Source organism: Lonchura striata, chromosome 1A, assembly GCF_050655825.1.
Source record: "Lonchura striata isolate lonStrDom1 chromosome 1A, ASM5065582v1, whole genome shotgun sequence".
In the NCBI taxonomy this organism is placed as follows: Eukaryota; Metazoa; Chordata; class Aves; order Passeriformes; family Estrildidae; genus Lonchura; species Lonchura striata.
In genome coordinates, this window is record NC_140741.1 from 21,028,775 (window position 1) to 21,037,825 (window position 9,051).

A 9,051-nucleotide genomic window follows, 5' to 3' on the forward strand; every position below is an offset into this window, starting at 1 on the left:
AATTTACTGTTTCTTCAAACTAATGGCCTGCAAACAGACTTGAATTGATATTGGTCAAGTTTTGTTCTAAGTACTAGCAGGACCTGTTTTTCACGTTTTACAGACTTTTTTTTTTTTTTTTAAATGTTCTCTTTTAGAGGTTGACAACTGAATTAGAATTTCCAAATGGAGGTATTTTAAATAGAAGTTACCTGTAAGAAGATGGATGTCACTGCCCACCAATGCAGCACTGTATTGGAAATTAAAGACAGAGATTCCCTTTCTTATTGACCTGATAATGTGATTTTAAATAAGTCACATCCCCTTTCTACCATGGCTTCCCCATTACTAAGAAATAGGTAAAAATTATTAGACTGCTCAGCAAAGTTCTTTGAGATCTGCAAATGGAAGCACTAACACTAGTTACACAATATATGTATATGGCATATATAAATTTTACAAATATATGTGCATGCATACATAACTAATACATCGTAATGCAGCCTGCACAAACACTTCTCATTGACTAGAAGGCATTCATGGAAGAAGCAGTTAAAGTAATGGACATTCTATCCTTCTTTAGCTTGAAAACCACTTCCAAAATGCACATTTTTAATAAATTCTGTTGTAAAAACAAGTGTGAATATTAATATATGAGAAGAGGGAGTGGCTCTATTTGATGACTGAATGCCAAAAGAGAGAACACCAGTATCCCACCTGTAATTCCCATGAGATAGCTAACCTCAATGCCCTTTTCTTCAAAGACAATGAGAGATTCCACAAATCAGAAGGGAAAAAAAAAAAAAAAGCTCAAAATTCAGAGAAGCAAAATGTTCTCTCAAGAGCTTTTAGAAGTTCTAGTCTAGTTGCCTTTCTCAGCTTTGCACCTAGGCCACTGTGCATGGAAATGTTTATTGAGCATGGGAATGGATCAGAAAACAAACATGTTTGAGACCAGTGCTAAAAATGAGTGTTTGGGTCAAGGATAGTGTGGAAACTGGCTGAAACAACAGGATGCCTACAGCTAATCAAGCCTTGGTGTGACGCCACTTAACATCATTTGGTTGACAATCTCGCTCATAAGCCAAGGGCAACCTCACCTTTCCTCAACATCTGCACCCCAGAGGGGAAATCTGGCATTTTACAGTGTGTCAGTTTTTCTGCAACACCCCCAAAAAAAAAAAAAATGCAGTATAAAGGGCAGGTGTGGTGCCCTGTGCAGCAGTGCACAGTGACTGTGAAGTCCTCAAGCTACTCTGAATTGAAAACACCAAGATGCCTATGATTTGCTGTGACTAGTGCCCACTTATCCCAATTCTTGCCTCCTAAAATGTAAACAATATCAACCTGGATTCTTTGGTGGCATTTGTATTTGTTTTAAAAACCTACTTCTTAAAAAGACTTATTTGAAAAGTTCTCAGATGTCAGGGGATTTTTGTTGTCAGTTGTTAGTTTCTCTGCACTGACTACACCTGGGCTGGGCAGCACACACATGGATGCCTTCAGACATATATATTTAATTGAGTGAATCCCACCTTTTACTTCTCTATCTTTTCTTTGATCTAAAAAACAGCACCTACATTCTGTTGTCAAAATTCTCCATCTGTATTTATAATGGACTACTAAGGTCACTGATGGATCTGGAAAATATTCAAGGTTCCTTTCCCTGTTACCAGGAGCTCTGGTTTTGCCTTTTTCCTGACTCTATGGAGGTGAGAAAAGATGGATGATCTTATTATATAAATAGTATCTAAGTTTTAGTCAAAGTCTTCATTAAAGAAGGAGGTGCTGCAGCATGACCCAGAGGTAGTCATTCCCTAGGGATTATCTCGTAACAGAGGCAGTGGGACCACCTCTGATGGAGATCTGTGGCTTTCTGGAGTGCCTATGATAAACTATGGATTCAAGTTTCTGTAGAGTGGTGCCAGCAAAGCTCTGGTCTCAGTCACAGTTGTGGTACCTTTAGGAGCTCACTCCTCAGTATAGATAGCCCTAAAACAATGATATTGGCATTTTAAATAATTCTACTGCCCTTGTGTGATCACCTCACATTGGTTTAAGTCCTGCTGCAATGCTTTTAGGTTTTCTGCCTCCCCAAGCTCAAAAAGCATACCCTGGTCTTATTAAAGGTTGGCATATCACCCTGCATTGTTATCTCCTTCTTTTTGCCTTGTGTACCACCTTCACATGAATATTTCAAACAAGTTTCAAGTAATTTAGTTTACATGCCATTCCACATACCTTCATAAAATAATCTTCCTTCTGACTGCATCCATTTCATGGGCATGAAACTGAATTCCTTTGAATTCCTGACACGTGATACAAGTGGATTCCTAAACCAAGGATAATAGGTTCCAGTACTGATTACACATTCTTTTAACAATTCAGATATTCAAGGACAGGGAAAATGTTACAAATCAAATCTTACACAATGAATTATTTAAATTTCAGACCATTTAAGAAGCATTTAATGACCTGTACGAAGTGAATGATTGATTGGTTCTATGCCTTAGTGACAATGCAGCTGTAAAAGCAGCCTGTACTGTATGGCAGAAGGCTGAATCTGCACCTGCAGCATGCACACACATCCCTGTGAGTCCATTTTATGGAGTATCTCAGAGCACCAGAGCAGAGCCCAGATCTAAGCAACTGCTAATTAGCACTGTTTGGCAGGCTCACCAGAGTGGCCGAAGTGGGAAAAACAACAACAAGAAAAAGAAAGTTATGAGGACCAATCTGTCATTGTTAGTGAAAATGGCATTGATTTCCTGAAGGGGGAAAGAAGGGAAAAGCACTGAGAGAAGTCTCTATGGGAACTGTGCTGGGTCTGGTTTGGAAATAAACAAGTGGCTGTTAACACTGCCAAAGCTTTATCTTTCTGCAGCACTGAATATAAACACCACCTTTGTAATGAATGGTCAGCTAGAGATAAAAGGGAGACACTGGGAAGAAAATGAAATTTAAAAAGATATTATGAGATCCTAGTCCAATAGAAATGGTAATAGGTATTAAGAAAATTCATTTATGGAGAATGTTAAGAGAAACTAAACACAGGAACTAATAAACAATAATACATATAATAAAAAGTAATGATTTTTCTCTGATGAATGAGTGTCAGCATTCAGAAGAGAGGCTTTCAAACAGCTGCGTCCTTATATGAGTCCTCTGTAAACTGTCTTTAAAGGATCTGAAAATGTACATAATTTTATTTTTTTAAGCCTATTATCAGGTGGACTTAAATGTGATAAACAGGAAACTGTAATTTCACCAGGATAATTTTGGGCTCCATAAAAGCTGGAGGTTGAAAACCACTTGTGTAGAACATATGGAACCTGAAAGGAAAATGGAGTAAAACAGAACACTTCAACAAGGAAATCAGGGGAAAGGGTTTCTCAAAAATAGTTGCCAGGATGTTTTCTGTGTAGTGAGCAGGGGTTAGAGAATAAAAAATGAGTTTTACAAGAAAACTACAAAAAATTAAGTGTAAGAACATTAGAAAATACAGTCAGCAATAACTAAACAGCCGACTGACACTTGCATATAGAAAACCTACAGACTGCAGCAAAGAATGTGAATTATAACTGTTATACTGAATAAATCATTTCAGCTTGAAATGGTGTTGTTTCAGCAAGTGTTGCACATGGGTCTTGGTTCAGCTCCACAAATGTAAGCTGAGTCTTTTAATGGACAGCATTGCCCCCAGGCTCAAGATCCAGGACACTGCTCTTCCACTCTATGCAGAGACTCAGAACACAAATAAAAATGGCTGAAAGGAACACAGAAAGGATTATTATGCCTATTTTATCTACTGTGCACTTTCCTGTGACACAAGGAAGACATGCCCACTAAGAATCCTTTGTCCAAACAACTTGTCAGCAATTTAGCCTAGATAAATCAGCACCTGTGGGGATGACCAAGGGTGTTTTCTGTCTGGAACACCTGGTCCCTGCATATGATAGTAAAAGGTTTCTAAAATCATGGGGAATTCAGGGAGTTGGAAGGAAAGTTGGGCTTGGTAGGCCCTGGGAAAATGTTATGCCTTGTCTTTACTAGATCATGTGAAAAGGCACCTGTGTAATCGTAATATGATAAATGGTATGATTGTTAGATGTGATGATTGCTTAGTAATTAGATATAATTATTGTTTAATCATAACAAGAATCATGAGAAAATATGTCTGGGGTTTGAGAGGGCATCACAAGAAATCCATGCTTGGATGAGATCAATGTATACAACAGAACAATATAAGCTTAATAATTAATATGTAGTTATATAACAATAGAATGTAAGGCATGTTCCACTCGGAACCATGTTGGAGTCAGATTTGGGTCTGTACCCCTGATTCCCAGAGCTCTTCAAATAAAAGCACCTGCATATAATCATATCCTGTGATTATGAGTTCCTGAACACTAACACACAGAGCAGAGGCTTTTTGCTCCAGCAGAGATGCCCAAAGCCTCTCATAGCTGCTTACATCCCCCAGCCAGCTGCTGTCCTCAATGCCAAAAGGCACAGCACAATGCCTTCTTTTCTTGGCAGTTCTATTCTGGCACTTTTCAAACCCTCTGGTTTGTTGTGTTTTTTCCATTCTCTCACAAATCAATTTCTCAGTCATCTTTAGTGTGTTTCTGGGAAGTGAAATGAGGTTATACATTATTCCTCCAATCTCCTTCTTCCTTTTATTATGTCAAGTCACTGCCAACAGCTTTGGAGTGAGTGGATGTGCAGAGCTGCTCAGTTCCTCAGCTTCCTCTGGTCACCACAGCATGGGCAAAAGCAGCTGGCAAAACCAGAATAATAGGTAGATCACACATTTGAAATGTGATCTGACTGTAAAATAAAAATTAGACTGCAGATTATGATCCCATTTTGACTAGTTTTTCTCCTCAGAAGTCATTAGTGTGGGAGAAGGAATTTCTGTATAACAATGTGACTTGTCTTGATATTGACAGCCTAGAATCTGCAGTGCACCTATTAAATATAGCTTCAAAAGGCACTTATTTCAGCTAAAGCTAGCATTTGCCTTACATTCCTTATTGTGCATCAATGACTCAAAACATTTACAGACAGTGATCACTGAGAGAGAAACTGAAATTTTTATGTGGAATTTAATTGTAACGCTGTGTTGATAATGTGAGGAAAAATTGATTCAGATACTATAAAAAGCATACGATTTAGTGATTTTTTTCAAGAGCTCTAAGCTAACATTTCATCACTCAGCTTCTAAACACACATTACAATGAATGCAGAGCACACAACACAAAGAAAACTACAGTATATTTCTATTAAGTGAGTGTGGCATTTGGGAAAGATGCCAGGTTTATGACACTATCCTATAAACTTGGATTTTGTTAGGTTTTTATCAAAATACCTAATACGGAATGGGTGGTGTGTATTCAAAGCACTAAAACAATGGATTACAAAGAAGGCATCTGGATCAAAGCTACAATTATTTTCCTCAGCTAAGAGAGGAGTCAAAGTCCAATTAGGAGATTAAGATCTTAAAATGGAGACTGACTTCCGTGGGAATTTTCCCTATCACTTTTGGTGCATCTTGGATTAAATGATTGTTCTACCACAAAGCAGGGTACTGCAAACTTAACTACTTCAAAATCCTCTCTAGAACTTTTTTTTCAATAATTGCATTTATACTATAAATGCTTTTTCTTGTAATATATTATTCAACCTACAGACAGTGATTGCAATAGCTGAAACCAATACTGCATAAAATTATTTATTGTGAATTCTGTATTGTGAAATCTAACCTTTTAAAAAAATGGAAACCAACAAAACTTTCAAAGGTGTGGTTTGTTTTGCTGTAATATTTTGAGCTATTTTCATTTGCCTTATGCTTTCTGAGCTAGATCAAGACTGGCTGGTATTTTGTCCTAGATTTCTTACAATCAAGGGCTTTATTCTTACAAAACAAAACAAAACCAACAAAAACAAATAAACAAAAACGCCTCCAATAGATTATTGAATTAACTCATGACTTTTGAGTTCCAGGAAAGATGGACTCTAACTAAAATTTTCTAATTTTTCTAAATTAGAAAAACATCACGAGCATGGAACAGTTTCCAACGCTCACCTTACAGTCCCCAAAACATGACTAAATTCCTAGAGGTCTCCTGGAGGAGAACATGGTAAGGTTTTTTTGGGTGAAACACTTTTATTTCAAAAGAAAGTCTCGTCAATGCAGATATGTAGGAAGCTTGTTGTTGTATTTTAACAGTAACTATCTGAATGTATCTAGCTGGGAAATATTAATATAGTGTAAGATGAGAGTAAACCCATCCTATCATGTCAGAGCCTTTCCTGATATGTGCTACCATTTGGGAGGGGGCTAAAGTTTCTGTGAGGTTCTCTTGCTAGGCTTTTTTTTATTCCTTCTCAATGATCAGCAGTTTTTGAAGGCACAGCAGATGGAGCTTGGCATGGAGAGAATATGAAGTGGGGATATAGCCACCTTTGGGTGCTGGGTGCTACCCTTGCTCACAGCAGTTCCTGGTACAAGCAGGGGGAAAAGGCAAGAGGGATGCTGCTATTTGCCTACCTTTGTTTGCCCAACTGGGCAGCAGAGGATCAAGGGAGAATGGGAGAAACAGTCAAATTCTTGCCAGCAGTGTGCAAAATTGAGAAGAGAAGTAACAGATGGTAATTCCTTTGATAGCAAGGAACCCATCTGCTACTGCTCCCCCTTATGAGCTGCTGGAGACACTGTGTGGAAAAGCTTCAGAAACAAGTTGTGAGAGGCAAATGTGAGTGTGGGTTGCATGGGAGAAGATGGAAGAGAGAGTAGCTCTGCTTGTGGAAGGGGACATTACAAGAAGAAAGCTGTCCTTCTGCTCAGCTCTTGGTAAGTCCCAAAATAGGCTTGTGAAAAGTTGAAGCAACTCAGTTATATAGGACAGCATGCAAAGCAGCTGCTCCCTGGTGTCCCACATTGAATACGCCAGTGAGAATAGCTTGTGAAAACCTGGCTGCAAGGGAAGTCCACTCGAAGCTCATGCAGTAGCTGTTGTAGAATATCACAAAAGTGACCCAGTACCTGGGAAGAATGAGCTCTGAACTTCAATGATTGCAGAAGGCTAAGTAATTCCTTTATTAAACTATATTATACTATAATTATATTACACTATATTACAGTAACAAGAACAATAACTAACTAGAAAAACCTGTGACTCTCTGCTGAGCATCCCAACACAGCTGTTGGATCCAAGTGGTCCATGAATCCAAACAACCATCACCAGAATCCAATCAAGCAATCACCTTGGGTAAACTATCTCCAAACACATTCCACATGGGGACAAACACAGGCACAGTAAATGAGATAAGGATTGTTTTGAACCTTCCCTCTGTGCTTCTCCAGGAAAAATCCTGAGAGAGAGGGAATTAGGTCTCTCCGTTCAGAGAATGTGAATGCCACAGTATCAGGCTGCACAGTCCTGCAGAACAGCTCACTTCTGCTACTGACATCCTCTCTGATCACCTCTCACTCTTGCCTGCTTTGATGAGCAGAGGTAATGTATCTTGATATTACATAACATTGATGCCTGACAACTATCATTTATTATTCCTTTTAAAATTAATAAGTTCATGAATCTTTCTGCTTTTCAGGCTGTCTGAGAACACAGGCATCATCACATTTATCTATGGGATATGAATGGAACAATGTCTGCAAACACGGAGACATCAAATTCCCTGTAAGAAAGATGGTGGTCTGGAGCATTCAGTACAACCACAGAAAAATAAATGTGGGCACCTGATTGCCTTCCTGCTTCTTCCTGACTGACAGCTGCTGTGCTGTCAGCTGCAGATCACCCAAAGCTGTCACTTGTGAGAACCCCGGGCTTGGTCTGGGGTCTCATGTGGTGGTAAAGTCTCTCCTCCATCCTGTGCTTCCAAAGAAAAACTCCACAGGCTCTTGTTGTTTGGTCTCAAGGCAGTTATTGTGAGTTATCTAAAAGATTGTGTTCGCAGGCTGCGGCTGCTTGGTCAGCAGCCCGGGCAGACACACACACACCCTGACATCCTCTCTGTCTGCTGTCTTCTTCTTCTCTCCCCCCGCCCAGGGCTGCTGCTATCTTTTATATGATATATTACGTATTACATGTTTACAGTTTTCCCCCCAATACCTACTACCTATATTACAGAGTGCTTTTCTACTCTAAACCAATCTGTGAATGCCAACATCACCAAGAACATGGAGGCAATGAAGAAGAAGGAGGAAGAACAGGATCAGCCCACTTTCCTCCATATTAGAACTTCTGACCCCCATGTACAAAGTAAAAACCCCCCTGTACAGGTTCTAAAACCCCCCTGTACAATACTAAAAAAATTTCCCCTCTGTTTTGTAACTACTTTTACTATACTATCCAACCTTTTTTGACTGCTTGTTCCACCTCCAAAGTTGCTAACTCATTCCATGGCTCAAACTCAAAATCACAGCTGTTTCCAGCTGCCTGTCAGGATCTAAAATGCCTCTGACCAAGGCCTGGAACCTCTAAAAATGTCTGAGAGACATTTTGAGTTCCAACAGTCACTGACAGGTAACTTAAGAAATAGGAAACACATTCCATAAGAAGACTCACCACCATGGAGAAGACAACACAAGTTCCTGGCTAAAAGGAGAAAATCAAATACTAACCTTCCTCTCCCCCTTACTTTTCTTTAAGAGCAATCCCTCTCCTTAATAATGTGAGAAAATGGCAGCTGCTACGTTTTAAGTGATTTGACAATTTACTGATAGATGCAGAGGGGAAGTTTGATTTGTAAGTCTGTCATAGATTCTCTCTGCAAGAGAGAGTCATGTCAGAGTAGGAACATGTTTTGAAAATGAATTAGCAGGATGAGGGAATTGTTTTGAACATTGGAATGGTCAGGGTAGTCAAATCTCTTGAATGACTTCTGTGGCCCTTAGCTGGCATCCTTGGACACCAATCCACAGCAAGCTGGAACAGACATGCACACACATACACTTCAGGGTTATCCAAAGAGAAGGTCAAGCAGAATACTTTTACATTGTCTTTTACAAAAATCAGCTGAGATATGGTGTTAAGTAAATATAAAACA